At 35.7% G+C, this 18,940-nt stretch overlaps 1 protein-coding gene across 2 annotated transcripts in view; it reads right to left on the minus strand.

The window, feature by feature from the left end:
• Positions 1-18,940, minus strand: part of Cdh18 (cadherin 18) — an 845,179-nt gene that overhangs the window by 596,254 nt on the left and 229,985 nt on the right. For both annotated transcript variants that reach the window (XM_052743062.1, XM_052743063.1), the window contains one exon: positions 2,492-2,556. The gene's annotated coding sequence lies outside the window, so the exon portion shown is untranslated. The remainder of the gene's footprint in view (positions 1-2,491; positions 2,557-18,940) is intronic.

An 18,940-nucleotide genomic window follows, 5' to 3' on the forward strand; every position in this document is an offset into this window, starting at 1 on the left:
ACAACTGATAATTTTGGAGGACATAGATATACTTATAGACTCTGGCTCATATATGAGTGCAAATATCAAGTTTGTTCTTTTTTTCTGAGCTTAGGCAAACTGTCTTTATATATATATATATATATATATATATATATATATATATATATATATATATATATATATATATATTTAACTTTCACTTAAATTTATATATATATATATATTTAACTTTCACTTAAATTAAATAAAGTTTAAAATTAATGAACTATTGACCATTATGTAATTGTTACTTCAGTTTTTAGTAATATAAATTAAACATTTGCAAACACATTTTGTATTCTATATGAAGATATCATTAAAGTAGAAACATTGCTGAATAGAAAAACTCTTTGTAAAAGAGATTTGAAAAAGAAATTTTTTCTGATGTAGGCCTATTCTTTACCTAGGAAACTACTCACTAAGCCACAGATATTTTGTTAGTGAGTATGTTTCAATTATTTGCAAATATTATTAACTAACATAATGAAAATCTTCCTTTTGAACTTATTACTCTCAAGTCTAACCTACTTATTAAAAATCACTTGATAGTTAAGTCTTAAAATATTATATTTCATTATAAAAGCTTAAGAATACCTGAAAAGACCCAAAGATTAATCAGAATTTATTATGAAATCAATATGATATAAGTCCTAGCCCCAGTGTCCAACCACATACAACTAGAATACAATTTCTCTCTCAGCTTTATTTTCTTCTTCCATTTTCACTGGAGGAATCTAACAGTTGTGAATTCATTTTAATGATTTAAAGTACTGTCATCTTCCTATACTAGTCAATACACTTGTTTTCTCTAACGAAAATCTGGAGTACATATTAAAATTGTGACACATTCTTATTATGCAGATAAGACTTCTGAGTCAACTACAAGAGCATTGGTATTAAGCCAGGGATTTAGTTTCAACATAAATAGTAGCATAAATACATCAGTCTAGGTTAACTCTAGTCCAGATGAATAGATTGTAAAATTTATACATATTGAGTAATTTATCACAAACAAATGATACAATGATTTAATTTCCAAACCTCTATGTTTAGTTTGCATCCAGGGACATAAAAATAGCTCTCAGTTTTCAACTTTAACCAACTCAAAACACCTGGATCTCTCACCGTGATGAGTAGGATAACTGTATTTATTCGCAATAATGTGATTGGCTTTTTTAATGCTAATTAAATTCCATAAATCAAAACTCACAATACATACACTACGTTAATTTTAATCTGATGATCATTGATACCTTAAGAGACATTTAAAACATTTTTGCAATACAAGTGAACTCCAAAATATGTGGTAGCTTAAAATGAAAGAAAAGCGCCGGGCGGTGGTGGCGCACGCCTTTAATCCCAGCACTCGGGAGGCAGAGCCAGGCGGATCTCTGTGAGTTCGAGGCCAGCCTGGACTACCAAGTGAGTTCCAGGAAAGGCGCAAAGCTACACAGAGAAACCCTGTCTCGAAAAAACAAAAAACAAAAAACAAAAAACAAAACAAAAAAAAAAAACAAAAAACAAAAAAAAAAAAAAAAAAAATGAAAGAAAAGCACTTTGCTTGAAGCTTTCAGGTAGGCTGATGTTAGATCATCATGACTAGTTATAAAGAAATGTTGGTGGTAGTGTGGTGGGAGAAAATGTGTGAGAGAACATCAAACCAGAATCATTTTTGCATCTTTGCATGGAATTGAATGCAAATCAACGTGGATTTTAGTTTGGATTAGCGTTTTATCTCCCACAATGCAAGTTCATGTTTATTGCAGACTTTCAAAATTAACAGACATACCAAATCAAATATGGTACTACAATTCTATTAATGTTAGAAATGAGAATATTTACTTTGAATTTTGCTTATTTTACCTCTGCTCTTTTCAAACTGGGTCTCACACTGTATGTCTGGGCTGAACTCATAATGTACCTCAGGACAGGCATAAGTTTGACAAAATTTTCTTGCCGCAACCTCCCTTCCCAAGTGAGAGATTATATGTACATACTGTTATAGCTGGTTGAATATTTTATCTTTTCCACTTATACAAATGAAAACAATTGATAATGATATGTTATTAATATATACAATCTGTACATTTGATCTTGTATACATGTTTTAAGTTATGTTTTGAAGAGAGTTAAATTCTCAACAACTTTTATACATTAATAATAGGCAAAAGATTTACACTATCTGAAGAGAAACCAGAGTATAGAATGAGCTATAACTACATAAGACCCTATTTGAAAGACAAGTAAGAAAGAGGAAGACATATATTGAGAGAAATACAAAATAATCTATTAATGCTAGTAACTGTTGAATAGGTTTTAAAATTGAATTTAAAATGCAGAGGAAACTCGGTCCTGTCACATTTTTAAATATCTCTTCATTATCATAGAAGATATTTAAGACAAACAGCATGCCAACAACTTGACATTTGTGTAACATTATCATATAGGAAATAGTAGAAAATTTACTTACAATTCAGTCTGTGACTATTTGATGATAGGTTTTCTTCTTAGGTATTTTAGTGGTTGAGTCTTATACTAAAATAAAGGGAGAAAGAAAACATGAAAACCTTGAGAAAGAAAAAAATAGGATAAATCTTTATGAATACTTGCATATTTACTACTAAAATAAAATTTATTTATGTTATAAACTATAGATGATTGGTTTTAGATAATAAAGATTCAAAAGTAATTTAAATTATACATTTGTTTAGTTGAATGGTTTTAGTGTTGGAGACTGACACAAGAGCTTTGTGTATGTAAGACATTCTACAGCTCAGGTATAGCATCAGTTAGTACATAGTCAAGAGGTAACATTTTTGAAGGACACAATGGAAAGAGAAAACAGGATTAATAACAGAAATTTATCATGTATGGAATGGAAAGGTTTAAACATCTAGAATTTTCTTTAGATTGTGTACTATGGAAAAGGTAAATAAAATCTCAGCTACCTCACTTGTTACCTGTTTAAGGGTGTTCACCTATTTTCATTGTCCAACTCATTATTGCTTCACTAGATTAAGACTGGAAGTTGTAGGGTGGTATAATAGGGAAATAATCTAGCGTTTTTTCAACAAAAGACATTTTAAATGTGTGTGTGTGTGTGTGTGTGTGTGTGTGTGTGTGTGTGTGTGTGTGTGTGATTTTTTTAAGACAGGGTTTCTCTGTGTAACTGACTCTGTACAACCTCCTAGCCCTGAACTCACAGAGATCTACCTGCCTCTGCCTCTTGAGTGCTGGGATTAAAGGCATGCACCACTACACCCAGCAAAATATATAATTTTTTTGCTGATGTTAAAATAGTGTTTATAGTAAATATTTGAAGGAACATAAGTCACTTTATAATTTCAACATTTTTTTTTCACTATTGAGCTTACAGAATACTAAAAGCTGGAATAAAATTCCAGTAAGGGACCAACCACTACTTCCAGGGAAGCAGGAAAACTGATTGCAGATTCTCACCTCTCCCTCTTCTCCAAATCCAATCCCCCTGGTTAAGGAATTCTGTAGCAGAATAGCCACTATTGTCCCAAGTTCCCCTCTGACTCCATCTTCAACGGGTCACAAAAATCTAGTTTTCCAATTTTCATTCCCCAACTCATTCCATTATCCCAGTCTCCAACACCAAAAGGCATTCCATGGGAACACCCAGTTGAGCAGGCCAGGGAAGCAGGGACACTAACTGAAGACCTTCATCACTCCTTCCTAAACTCAAAATCCTGTTGTCCAGTCTCATCCCTAGCATCGTAGGATCTGCTACAGCTTTCCTTTCCTTGTATCCACATTGCTTGTGGATCCCACAGACCATCCCCTAATAACTTCCCTCCCTCCACGCCTTGCTTTACCCCACCCCCAAACTCCAGAAGGCAACCCCTGTAAACTTGCTTATTCAGTTTAATCCAGATCTTCACCTCGTGTTCCATTCCTCCAGATCCATCACATAGTCCCATCCCTGGCTCTGTAGCAGAACTTCTGTGGTGATCTCTCTTCACTCTCTATCACCATTTCTTGGAGACTAAATAAGCAGATCCTGGTGTGACACTCTGCTTCCTTCCTTCCTGCGAACCCCCTCACCAGCCTACCCTATCTCCATTCCTAAGTGTCAGGTCCAAATACTCAGAAGTGCAGTGTGCCTGAAAACCCCAGTGGCCGCAGTTATCAGATACAGAGAAAAGTTCCTAAGGGGCAGCAAACAGCCGCCGCCAATCTTTGCTAAAAAAAAAAAAAAAAAAAAAAAAAAAAAAAAAAAAAAAACAGAGTGGAAACTGAAGCCAAAGAACAAGACACCCACCCAACAAAGACAAAAAACTGATAGCACCTAGAACTATGGTCTTCCCAACCCCTCAGACCTAGATAACATCATAAAAATGTAATCAATAATGGCTAGGACAATACCTCTCCACTAGAGTGTAGCAATCCTACAACGGGAGGCCCTGGATATTCCCATGTAGCTGAAGAACAAGAAAATACATTAAATTATTCTTAATGGATATGATGGAGCATTCTTTAAAGAAGAAATAAATAAACCCCTTAAAGAATCCATGAAAGTACCAAGAGCGAAAGGAAATCAATAAAAGTGTTCAAGATTTTAAAATGGAAATAGAACGGAATAAGAAAAACCAACTGAGGGGATTCTACAAATGAAAAACTTAGGAGTTCAAACAGGAACTACAGAGGCAAACTTCACTAATAGAAAGCAAGAGATGGGAGAATCTCAGACACTGAAGATCTAATAGAAAAAATGAATATATTGGTCAAAGAAAGCATTAAATCTAAAAAAAGCCTCCTGAAATAACACATGCAGGAAATCCAGGATACTATGAAGAGACCAAATCTAATAGTGATGATGATAGAGAAGAAAGGGGGGATCCCAGAACAAAGACCAGAAAAATACTTTCAACAATATCATAGAAGAAAAATTTCCTAACCTAAAGAGGGAGATGCCTATTAAGATACAAGGAGAAAAAAGAACACCAAATAAAGACCTCTTAGGACAGAACAATCAAAGCATTAAGTTTATAGAACAATGACAACAAATAGAATATTAAAAGCTGCAAAGAAAAATAAAAGACCAAGTAACATATAAGAAGGCAAATCTGTTAGAATTACAAATGACTTAGCAATGGAGACTTTAACAGCCAGAAGGGCCAGATGTCCTGCAGATTATAAGAGCTCACAGATACCAGCCCAGACTATTATAACCAGCAAAACTTCAATCACCAATACAGGGAGAAAATTAAGCATCCTATGATAAATCCAAAATAATCAATATGTATCCACAAACCTAGCTCTACAAAAGATGCTGGAAATAAAATGCCAGTCTAAAGAGGTAAGCTATAACCTTGGAAACAGAGGGAACATAAAGTCTCAGAACAACAAAATCAAAAGAAGGAAACACATACACACACACACACACACACACACACACACACACACACACACAGAAAGAGAGAGAGAGAGAGAGAGAGAGAGAGAGAGAGAGAGAGAGAGAGAGAGAACACAACCATCACCCCACCACCACCAACAGAAAACAAACTAATAGGAATCAACAATCATTGTTTAGTGAGAGGTCCACAGAAATCCACAAAGATACCCCCACAACAGACTGCTGGCAATGGTCGAGATACAGCCTGAACTGACCTACTCTGGTGATGGGATGGCCAAACACCCTAATTGTCATGCTAGAAACCCCATCAAACTACTGAGGGATCTGGATGCAGAGATCCATGGCTAGGCCCCAGGTGGATCTCTGGGAGTCCAATTAGTGAGAATGAGGAGGGTTTATATGAGCGAGAATTGTTGAGACCAAGGTTGGATAAAGCACAGGGACAAATAGCCAAACGAATGGAAACACATGAACTATGAATCAATGGCTGAGGGGTCCCCAACTGGATCAGGCCCTCTGAATGGGTGAGACAGTTGATTGGCTTGGTCTGTTTGGGAGGCATCCAGGCAGTGGGACCAGGTCCTGTGCTCATTGCATGAGTTGGCTGTTTGAAACCTGGGGCCTATGCAGGATCTCTTGGCTCAGCCTGGGAGGAGGGGACTGGACCTGCCTGGACTGAGTCTACCAGGTTGATAGTCCTCGGGGGAGGCTTTGCCCTGGAGGAGGTGGGAATGGGGGTGTGGGCTGGGGGGAAGAGGAGGGGGCAGGAGGAGGGAGAACAAGGAAATCTGTGGCTGATATGTAGAACTGAATTGTATTGCAAAATGAAAAAAAAAAAGAAAACAAAACAAACAAAAAAATAAAAAAAAAGATTCAATTACATTATTGAATATATTAATATTTGAGGTAACATTCTATGAATTTTATGTTCAAACTCAACAAATAGGTTATATTCCATATATCTGTCAATTTTGTGTCATATTGTATAAATGTTTAAAAATTATCCAAATGAATGTCTATTATTTATGAATTAAAGTTTTTAATAAAAAAAGTTGAAAAAATGTTAGAAGAGCAATATTTTGTGATGCATAGATAATATATAAAATTAAGATTTTATTATCCATAAATAAAATTTTTATCTGTAAAAAAAAAAAAGATATAGATGATCAGAATGGGTTAGAAAACAGGATCTATTGTTCTGTTTCTAAGAAACAAACCTCACCATCAAGGATAAACAAAACCTCAGAGTAAAAGGTTAGAAAAATATATTCCAAAGAAATGGACCTAAGAAGCAAGCCAGTGTAAGTATTTTCATATCTGAGGAAATAGACTTCAAACCAAACCAATCAAAAGATGCAGGGAAGAACACTATATACTCATCAAAGGGAAAAGTCAACCAAGAGGACAGATTTCTTAGTATCTATGCACCAAACACAAAGGTCCCCAAGTTCATGCAAGAAACATTATTACAGCTTAAATCACATATTGATGTTCAAACATGATAGCCTAAGACTGCAACAGCCTACTCTCACCAATAGTCAGTCCACTCAGACAAAAACTATACAGAGAAATGCTAAATCTAATGCTGTGGATATTGCTCTGTATAAATAAAATGCTGATTGGCCAGTAGCCAGGCAGGAAGCATAGGTGTGACATGCAGAGAAGAGAATTGTGGGAACAGGAAGGCTGAGAGGAGATGCAAGCCTGCCCTCCAGGGAGCAACATGTGAAGGCAACAGGTAAAGGCATGGAACACGTGGCGACATATACATTAACAAAAATAGATGATGTTTATTTGTAAAAGCTAGTCAGTGGTAGGCCTGAGCTAATGGCCGAGCAGTTTAATTAATATAAGCTTCTGAATGATTATTTTATAAGCAGTTGTAGAGTCTGTGGGCCTGGGCAGGACTTGAGAAAACTTCAGCTACAATCTAACTCTCATTATAAACTAAATGAACCTATAAATATTTACAAGCATTTTACTTAAATGCAAAAGAACTTATCTTTTTCCCTTGGAAGAAGTGGGAATGGGGGTGGGTTGGGGGGGGTAAGGCTTGGGGAGTGGGAGGAGGGAGGACAGGGGAATCTGAGGTTGGTATGTAAAATGAATAGAAAAATCCCTTAACCAAAAAAAAAATATTAAAAAAAAGAAATGCTTATCATCCTTATCCACAAGGGAAATGCAAATCAGAACTACTTTGAGATTCCATCTTAAACCTGTCAGTGTGGCTAAGATCAATAACACAAGAGACAGCTCAGACTGACTGGTGAGGATTTAGAATCAGGGAACACTCATCCATTGCTTGTGGGAGTGTGAACATGTACAGCCTCTATGAAAATCAATGTGGCATTTCCTCATAAAGATGAGAATCATTCTAGCTCAAGATCCAGCAATACCACTCTTGACTATACACCAAAGGATGCTTACTTAACTCTATCACAAGGACACTTGCTCAACCATGATCATTGCTACTCTTTCAGTAATAGTGAGAAATTGGAAATAGCCTTGATGTCCTTCAACAGAAGACCGGATAAAGGAAATGTGGTACGTTTGTAAAATGGAGAACTACTCTGCTGTTAAAAAATGACATCATGAAATTTGCAGGCAAATGTATGGAACTAGAAAAAAATCTTCCTGGGTGAGGTAACCCAGACCCAAACATATAATTATGGTATGTATTGGCTTCTGTGTAAATAATAGTTCTTAAATAAATGATAACCAAGATGCAGTCTATAGGCCCAGAGAGCTTAGGTATAGAGGAAGGGAGTAAGGGACATATGGATTTCTCTAGGGGAAATAGAATAGACCTTATGGGTGGACTGAGGACAGGGGTACTAGACCAGGAAAATAAGGTCAGGAAGTCAGGGAATGAGGGGAAATATAGCTAGATTTGAGGAGCATTTGAGGTAATATAGAAACCTAGAGCAGTGGAAACTTCCTAAAACATATGAAGATAATCATAATGAAGTCGCTAAATAATGAGAGAAATGTAGTTCCAACTCATCATTTCTTGTCTCTAAAGTAAGCTTCCAGTACCAGAACTGGGTTACTTTCAATTTATTTCTTGTCCAAAGTGGTCTTATGTAAATCCTGGGACAACTCAGTCTGTTGATAATACAATAGATTGCTCTCCAAATCTGACATAAAGTCCCCATTGCTGAAGACAACACCCACATAACTCATTGAACATGTAGTAGTTAAGCTGAGACATATATAAACCCTTCACTCCCATGTTATAGTGTTTTTCAAACAAGAAGGTACTCTGCAAGCTAACGGAAGAAAAACCTTACACTAACCCAGTCATGAAACCTTTGATGTACAATGCTGTCCTGCCTGCAAAATATGCTAGGGCAATGGCAAAACAAGCCTCTGGAATTTACAAAGAGATAACTGATTTGACTTGAGCATTCCATAAGATGGAACGCATATCCAGCCCATATACAACAGTTTGACCAAGAACCAGAGACTAAAAATTTCAAAGACCTAGTAGAAAAGCAAATACTACTGACCAGAGAGGCCCACAGAAATCCAAAAAGATACCCCCACAACAGACTGCTGGCAATGGTCGAGATACAGTACGAACTGACCTACTCTGGTGATGGGATGGCCAAACACCCTAATTGTCTGGTGTGCTAGAAACCCCATCAAACTACTGAGGGATCTGGATGCAGAGATCCATGGCTAGGCCCCGGGTGGATCTCTGGGAGTCCAATTAGCAAGAATGAGGAGGGTTTATATGAGCGAGAATTGTTGAGACCAAGGTTGGATAAAGCACAGGGACAAATAGCCAAACGAATGGAAATACATGAACTATGAACCAATGGCTGAGGGGTCCCCAACTGGATCAGGCCCTCTGAATGGGTGAGACAGTTGATTGGCTTGGTCTGTTTGGGAGGCATCCAGGCAGTGGGACCAGGTCCTGTGCTCATTGCATGAGTTGGCTGTTTGAAACCTGGGGCCTATGCAGGATCTCTTGGCTCAGCCTGGGAGGAGGGGACTGGACCTACCTGGACTGAGTCTACCAGGTTGATCTCAGTCAGTGGGGGAGGGTTTTTGCCCTGGAGGAGGTGGGAATGGGGGGGGTGGGCTGGGGGGAAGGTGAGGGGGGCCAGAGGAGGGAGAACAAGGAAATCTGTGGCTGATATGTAGAACTGAATTGTATTGCAAAATAAAAATAAAAAATTTTAAAAAAAAGTAGTGATAAAAGTGATTCCCAATGATATTCTGCTATACTCATATATCAGTGCCTTATTCAGATGTCATCAGAGAAGCTTCCTGTTGTGATATATTGTGTTCCCCAATATATTGTGTACCCTAATAAAACTTATCTGGGGTCAGAAACAGAACAGCCACTAGATTAGACATAGAGACCAGACAGTGGTGGCACACACCCTTAATCCTAGCATTCGGAGGTAGAGATCCATCTGGATCTCTGTGAGTTCAAGGCCACACTGGAAACAGAGCCAGGCATGGTGGCACACACCTTTAATCCTAGTACTTGAGATCTCATGTCTTGCTTGGGAAAGACACGCGACTTTAATCCCAGGAAGGGATGGCAGGAAGCAGAAAGGTATATAAGATATGAGGACCAGAATCTAGAGGCTTTCTAGCAGTTCAGCTGAGCCATTCATGTGAGAACTCAGAGACTTTCAGTCTGAGGAAACAAGATCAGCTGAGAAGTTGGCGAGGTGAAGTTGGCTGTGGCTTGTTCTTTTTCTCTGATCTTTCAGATTTCACCCCAATATCTGGCTCCAGGTTTTGTTTTTTATTAATAAAACCATTTAAGATTTGTGTTACAGCTTGCTACAGCAGCAGATAGTAACAAACAGAGAGACCCACAGTTCAATACTATGTAGAGAGAAAGAAAGACCTTGGAACACTCAGTTCTAAATGGGACTTTTATGTCAAGTCCTGCCCCTCAGAGATCAGGATACCCTATAGAAGGGAAGGCAGAAAGAATCTAAGAGTCAGAAAGGTTGGAGGACACCATGAGAAAAGGCCATCTAAATCAACTGAATTCATGAACTCACAGAGACTGAAGCCAAAAGCAGTGCTTGCAGAGCCCTGCACCAGGTCTTCTGCATATATATCAATGCTTCAAGTTTAGTGTTTTTATGGTATTCAGTGGGTCTCTGATTTTTATGCCTCCTCTTAGGCTCTTTTCCTTCTGTTGCATAGCCAACTTCAATGTGATGTTTTTTGTTTTCTCTTATTATTATTTTGCTATTTTTCTTGTCTTAGAAGCCTGTTCTTTTCTAATGAGCAACATAAAGGAAGTATATCCAAAGGGAGGGATTGTGGGAAGGAACTGGGAGGAGTAGAGGGAAGGGAAACTGTAATCAGGATATATTGTATGAGAAAATAATCTATTTTTAACAAAAGATGAAAAGTCAAAGAAACTGTGTAATATAATTGAAAACGTTTTTATACCTGTAGTATATTGAAAAAAAAATATATATATATATAAGCCTGGGAGGATCTTTGCTGAATACCTGATCACACATCTGAGGAAACTCGGCTAGAAAAAGCACATGACTAACATAATGACAGTCACCAATCTTCCAGCTCAGGGCTCTTATCACTCCAGGTCATCTCTGTGCTACCTGCTAGGTGGGGACCAGCTTTCTCCACATGTAAACTAAAACTTCAGAAAACCCTCACATCATAACCACAGCCAATCCAGCCCCTGCCAAGAACTATCTTACAATGAGGCATGAGCAGTCAATCAGAAGACTCAGATCTGCTTTGAAGAACTGTATATATGCCTGAGAATAGTGTCTTAAAAATGAATAAAACCTATTCAATATTATATAATGTATACAACATAATTTCAGATGGACTGCATTGCTAGTACTGAAAAGCCAATACTGAAGCATGCAAGGTGTGACCTTAGAGGATAACAAATATTTTACAGATGCTAAGGGCCCAAGAGTTATATGTATTCCTTTGACTTTCTTAGAAAAAAAATCAGCTTCATCTGTTCCTAATTGCCCATGAAATTCAGTTTGTGATCTCTAATTTTCTGAAATTATGATCATGTCCTGTCTAGTATTCAAACAAATATCTCAAATACTTTCATGGTAAACCAACAAAAATAGCCTCATTCACCAAATCTTCTAGTGTCTATTATGCATAAAATACTCTTTTTATTGTAGAGGCAACAATGAAAAAAAGAAAGAAAGTAAAATACCCGGAATCATTGTATTTAAGTTTGGCAAGAGGAATGGTGAAAGAAAAATAATGAGAACCTCTCATCAACATAAAAACCTACTACATAGAGGGCTATTATAAATTCTAAAAAGAAAATGAAGATTCGAGGGTTCATGAACCATAGAATTTCACCCATTAGAAATGTCAAAATATGTAACATTGTATTAGGTGAGACCAATGGATCTTAAGGAAAATGTTAAAGCACTGTTGAGTCTTAAGTGCTAATTAAAGGTTCAGAGCCAAGGGCTGAGTCCTTTAAAGTCCAGGAAATGAAATACAGTAGTCACTGAGTTAAGAACACCAGAAAATGTCCTATGATGTTCTTTAAGTACCATGTACAGAAAGAAACCTTTCATGATTGATTGTCTCTCTTTCTGTCTATTGGTCATCTGTCTATATATTACCATTATAAACAAAGAAAAGCAAAACATCTCAGATTACAAGAACACTCTCTTAATTGTCGTGGTCCCTATGTGAACCATACACACTGATAATACCATCCTTCAGTAATATATATAAAAACCACATGACTGGTTTGAAAGTTTAACTTCAGGAACTAGGATAAAACAAAGTGTTTGTCTCTCTGTCAACTAATTCTTAGAATTAACTCTTTCTAGTGCGTGGTGCACACACACAACAACTTTTAGACAAATGATCTGAGGAGAGCAGAAGCTAAAACTTCTAAGCAATAATGTTAAGAATTGAATTATCTCAAGATTCTACAGAATGAAAACCTGTGTGCCCGGGGGAAAATATTTATGAACCACACATATCTCCTGGGAGGTTAACATAGGCTAATTGGAAATAAGGCAAACAGCAGGTGCCTGTTCCTCCATGCTCCACTGCTAGCACACAGGGGACAGCACCCTTAACCCTGAAGTCCAGTGTACATCTTCACTAAACAGGACACAGAGTGCTGTTTTAGTGACTAAAATTTGGCAAGGGAAATTTAATCTATAAGTGTTCTTCTTTTGCTGAAAAATGCTCAGTCTGAAATGTCACCAAGGAGCAAGTCTGTTTCCTTTATTAACATATTTATTTGAAGGTAATAAATAACCCAGTTATAACAAACTTAGAGAAAGGATTTGTAATATTTTCCCTTATTAAGAACATATTGCACTTTCATCCTATGTTTAATTTTAATTTTATAAAATGTTCATGTTTACGATAATAGGAGTTCTTAGAATAATAATAATGAAACTTCTTAGTAAAAACAGAATTTACTTATGTATGTAGTTGCATAAAATGTATTTCCAGTTATTTAATAGGTCATCCTCTCAAAGTTATTCAAGCTATGCTAAATTGTACTCAATTTCAATTAATTCTTTAATTTACAATATTATTATATATTCATAAATCCAAAGGCTCCATGAGTTGTCCAGAGAAAGTGAATGGCTGCATAATAACACAATATTAAAATATTTTCCTGTTACTTCTAATAGGACTTACAAGAACCAGGTCAACTCAACGAGATTTCTGCTTGACTCTCAGTAAGAATGCCAATAAGGAAACAAACAGATAGACTTATTTTTAGATTTTATTAGAAGGAATTGCTTCTTCTAACATCATATTTTCTTCTTAGGAAACTTAGATACAATACCTATTCTTTCATCAACTATTCCCTCTTTAATATTTTAGCCTTTTTGAGCTAAAACTTTTAAAAATGCCACTAAATCCCTTTCAAGAGATATGATTTTGTCTGACACATTTTTCTTTTCAAGATGCTTGTAACTACTCATTTTACTGCTTGGTCTTAGTAAAGTGAGTGTTTTGCAGTCTGATAAACTTGTTCCTATTTGAGATTTACCATAGAAAATTGAGTTCCTGGAGCTCTAATTAGTGAATTACATCAGACATGTGCTGAGCATTTTAGCACTTGAAAGGAGGAATTGACTAAGCACTATTTACCCCGTTTAGATTTTAGAGTCCAAGATAATGTGATTTTGATGAGATTGGCTCTGAGCTGATGTACTAATGAAGTGAGACTCTTTGTAAACTCAAAAGGTAATGAATGTACTTCACCTTTAGAAAGACTCAAATAATGAAGCAGAAGGTATCAAGTACCCACCTTCTACTATATAAGTCCTGTAATGATTGTCCTCCTTTAAAGGTAGTCTATATTTAAGTAAGCATGAATAGACAATCTGCGATTGAATTGTTAGGTAGGGCTCCTTCATAGCAGATACATTCTCCTGAAGCTTTGCAGAACTAAGATGTCATAGCACTGCCTTACTAAAAGAAAAAAAAATGGGCAGTGGTGTATCACGGCTTTAATCCCAGCACTCAGGAGGCCGAGGCAGGCAGATCTCTATGAATTTGAGGCTAGCCTGGTCTACAATGTGAGTTCCAGGAAAGGCGCAAAGCTACACAGAGAAACCCTGTCTTGAAACCCCCCCCCCCAAAAAAAAAATTGGGATATTCTAAGACATGCTTCGTTACACAATTTTGTCATGTAAATATCATAAACACTAAAACCTAGGTCTCTGGTGAAGAAAATAACTTACAATATAGAACAGAAATTAAAAAAATATCACTATGAGATGTGGTCCATATAATACACACGAATCTGCTACAATGCATCATGGAATTTTTTAAAAGACCAAATTTTTCTTTTATAAGCAGAAGTGCCCCCAAAATTATAATTAAAGAATATATGGCTAAACACATGAATGAATGAAATGATGATTATTACATTGTATCATGTACTAAAGGACATATAAGCTTATATTAAATGTGCATATGTTTGTCATCACATTAAGCTTGTATACAGCAAGAGCATCCTGGCTTCATTGACAGTAGGAACTTTTCAGACCCATTGTAATCTTACAGAATGAACTTGGTACATATGATTCTTCTTGAGCAAAATGTTTTTATTACCATGACTACTAATTTTATTAAGACCTGAAAGTTAGTAGTTTCAGAATTTTAACAAAGCAATCTTTTTATGTGAGCCACTTACACATACAATTGCAGAGAATTAACTTTACCCAAAGGAAAAAGTTGAAGAATACCTCTATACTATGAGATTAAAAGTCAATGCTAGTTTAACCAAGTAATATTATGGTTATCTGTTATATATAATTTGAATCTAATATATCCAGATTGAAACTGATACTAAGAGTCAATGTATTTCTAACTTAGATACTGGTTATTAAATAATATAAACATATTTCAATAATTCTTTACAAACTCAGTTTTGTAGTATCCATTTTGAATATTAGCAATTATCAGAACTCTATTTAACATATACTCCAATATATATTTATATTTAGAAACAGGAAAATAAATTTTAGAAACACGGGACAATTGTTTTGTTTTTCTGATTCATATAACTATAAAAAAATCTTTATTTTTTCATTACTGTTCACTTGGCATATAGTAATTGGTTATGTAACATTCTATAACTTATTACCAGTAAAAAAAAAATTCATACTTGCAGTCATTTCCAATGTAGTACTATTTCCAATGTAGCAACAACAAAATAACACTCTTGATTGAGTCTCATTGGAATGTAACCAGCCACAGCAACTATACTTTATTATATAATGAGGAATACAATGAATAAATAAGTGTTGGTCCTTGATATAAGATGCTGGTCCTTCATTATTGTAAGGGTCATTTGTAAGCCAACATTGTTATTGCCCTGAGATGACATTGTTGTTAAATTATGATAAAGGGGTAACCATAAATTGGGAAAGAATTGTAATGGTCATTACCTTCATTAGCTAATGAGATTGCTAATTATGTTCTTAAATGACAATGATTTAATAGCCCTGGCATAAAGGGCTCACAGAGCAATAACCAAGACAACCCTCATCAACGTGTTTTCACAATGGTAGAAAAGATGCATGTGTGAGACTGGGTACAGTAATTACGTTATGTATGAAATTATTCATTAAAAGACTCTCCCTTAGTTATATAGTCAGTCCAGATTTTATGTTGTTTATCCACATACAAAATACTTCGATAATTTGAAGCATTGACAATGTTGCATATGAAACTGCTTTCATGAGAAACTTTGAGAAGCACAGTCCTGCAACTGCTGGAGACACCTGCTCTCTTGTGAGGAGAGGTATGAGGACAAACCATTTTAACTATGTCTTGGCTGCATTGGATAGTACTGCTGAGGGGCCAAATTATTACTGGATAAAGTATATTGGCTTTGTTTTATCCATTTTACAACTTTTACTTAGAACAGAAAAGATGATGAAGAATATCTTTAACATATGCAATTTTATATATTATATAAAACAATGAATGAAACTTAATTTAACAGTGATATAGAGGATAAATTATCAAAGTAACTCTAAACTTAACTCTAAATATTTAGACTTGTATCTGTTAGGAAAAAAAAACTAGTTGCAAGAGAGAAAGATAAAGAAAAAAAAAGTTCAAGCTTTGTATCTACTTGGACATTTAGCCCTTCCACATTCAGTAAGAGTACCTAGGAAATATATGCACAGTATGTGTGCTGCGCTAGGATGCCTGAAGACCATGTCTAGATAAAGCAAAAGACTGTGTGATGTTCTAAAAAGGAAACAATGAGTAGATGAACCCTGGTTGTGTTGTATGCACTATTTTATTGACAAGGTCTTGCATAATAAAAAAAATGAAGATGCAAATATATAATAAACAATATGGATGATGTTATTAAAATGATGAAAATTTAAAAGTAAATGTGTCTGTATATTTAATATCAAATAATTAGGCTCACCATTGTAGATGGACTAAATAATTACTGACACAGAAAACAAAATAGAACATATTTATGTATTTAGATTATATTAAATTTTCAAGTCTATCAAAAATGTTTCTAAATGTGAAACTTTCAGAAAAAAATCCCATTTATATGTTGTTTGACTAGGGAAATACACTGCCTTGAAACTAAACACAAACTAACCCTTAAATGGTAGTTTCAACATATTTCACTTACAGTATATCAGTAGGCATTAAACATAAGAAAAAAGAAAATATAAAATGGGACTGTAAAGATGGCTTAGCTCTTAACAGCACTGTCTGCTCTTCCAGACTAACTGGGTTCAATTCCCAGAACCCATATGGCAGCTAACATCTGTCTGCAACTGCCGTTCAATGGGTTCCAATGCCCTTTTCTGGCCTTTTAGGGCACTAGGCATACAAGTGGTGCACAGCTATACAGACACACAACATTTATATTTACAAATAATGTAAAATAAAATTTTAAAAATAAATAAAATAAATAATACACTTAAATATTTCTCCAAATATTTAAGTAACATATTTTAACAAATTGATTTTATGAATGTCAAAAAAATTGATGAGACCTTCAAGGCAAACAAAATAAATACAATAATGTATCTAAGGATAATCCTTAACACTAAGGTATCAATAGTTAGCAAGAACATAGAGAATTAACTCATAACATATTATAGATATGAAGAACTCTATTTATCCTTTTAAAAATGACATTAGGTTAAAATTTGCTGTTGTAGCATATGAGTTAAAATGTGATACATTCTTTTATGGTGAGGAATATTTGTATAATGATTCAAAGATGTGTTGCATTATTTATTGTTGTGTTTGTTTAACTCTGTAAAGCAATGTTACTGTGACTGTCCAAAACATCTGATTGGTCTAATAAAAGCTATAAGGCCAATTGCTAGGCAGGAGAAATAACAGGTAGGGCTTGCAAGCAGATAGAAAAAAATAGGAGAAAAGGAGATGAGGGAAGAGTGAAAGAAGTAGAAAGTGAGGAGGAAACACCCAACTACACAACCAGCAACAGAGTAAAAAGGAAATAAAGATATACAGAGTAGAGAAAGAAAAAGCCCAGAGGTAAAAGATAGTTGGGGACCTCTGGTCAAATTCCACTGCTCTGCTGCAGTCCCCCCTAGCCTGCAGGCAGGTGAAATTCCTGCCTATAAGAGTAAGAGCTAGACAATGATAGGCCTGAACTAATGGCCAAGCAGTTTAAATAATATAAGCATCTGTTTATTTTATAAGTGGGCTAAGGAACTGCCAGGGATTGGCGGGACCTGGAGAGAAAACTCCAGCTACACCTGCCTCTAAGCATCATCCCCACCCTGATACCCACTGGACACTGTCCCACCAAGACTCACTCTGCCACCCAACACCAAGCACCTGAATATCCTCCTCATGGCCAGTCCTCCTCCTCAACCCCCAAAGACTGCATAGGCCTATGTGCATACCACATCAATTGGATCACACATTGAAGATATGACAGACAAAATAGGTCCTTCAGTTAAAACATCCAAGAAATCTGGGAAACCATGAGAAGACCAATCGTAAGAATAATAGAGATAAAAGAAGGAGAAGAATCTTAGCTCAAAGGCATAGAAAACATATTCAACAAAATCCTAGAAGAAAACTTTCCCAATATAAAGAAGTACATGCTTATAAAGGTACAAAAAATTTATAGAACACCAAGTAGGATGGAGAAAACAAAAATCAACTTGCGACATAATAATCAAAACACCAAGCATACAGAATAAAGAAAGAATTTTAAGAGCTGCAAAGGAAAATCGCCAAGTAATGAATAAAGGCAAACCTATCAGAATTACACTCAACTTCTCAATGGAGACTCTAAAAGGCAGAAGGTCCTGAGCAGATCTTTCAAAGACACTAAGGAACCATGGATGCCAGCCCAGACTACTACACTCAGCAACACTTTCAATCAACATAGACAAAAAAAAACACAAGATATTTCATGACAAAATCACATTTAAACAATATCTATCCATAATTCCAGCACTACAGAAAGTACTAGAAGGAAAGCTAGTACTAGAAGGAAAGCTCCAACCCAAGGAACTCAGTTATATCCACAAAAACACAAGAAATACATAATCTCACAACAACAAAACCCAAAGAAGGGAAATACACACGACCATCACCACTACCAAACCCAAAAAATGACAAAAATTAACAATTATTCATTAGTCAATAACATCTTGTAATATCAATGGACTCAATTTGCCAATAAAAAAGATACAGGCTAACAGAAAGGATAAGAAAACAGGATCCATCCTTCTTTTACATACAAGAAATGTACCTCAACTTCAAAGACAGACATTACCTCAGAGTAAAGTGTTGGGAAAATATTTTCCAATCAAATGGGCCTCAGAAGCAAACCAGCATAGCTATCCTTATATCTAACAAAATAGACATCAAACTAAAATCAAAGAAATAGAGAAGGACATTTCATATTCATCAAAGGAAAAATCCATCAATATAAAGACTCAATTCTAAATGTCTATCCCCCAAATGCAAGGACACTCACATATGCAAAAGAAATATTACCAAAGCTTAAATCACACATCAAAGCCCACA

This window comes from Peromyscus californicus, unplaced genomic scaffold, assembly GCF_007827085.1.
Source record: "Peromyscus californicus insignis strain IS unplaced genomic scaffold, ASM782708v3 Scaffold_18__1_contigs__length_77618521, whole genome shotgun sequence".
In the NCBI taxonomy this organism is placed as follows: Eukaryota; Metazoa; Chordata; class Mammalia; order Rodentia; family Cricetidae; genus Peromyscus; species Peromyscus californicus.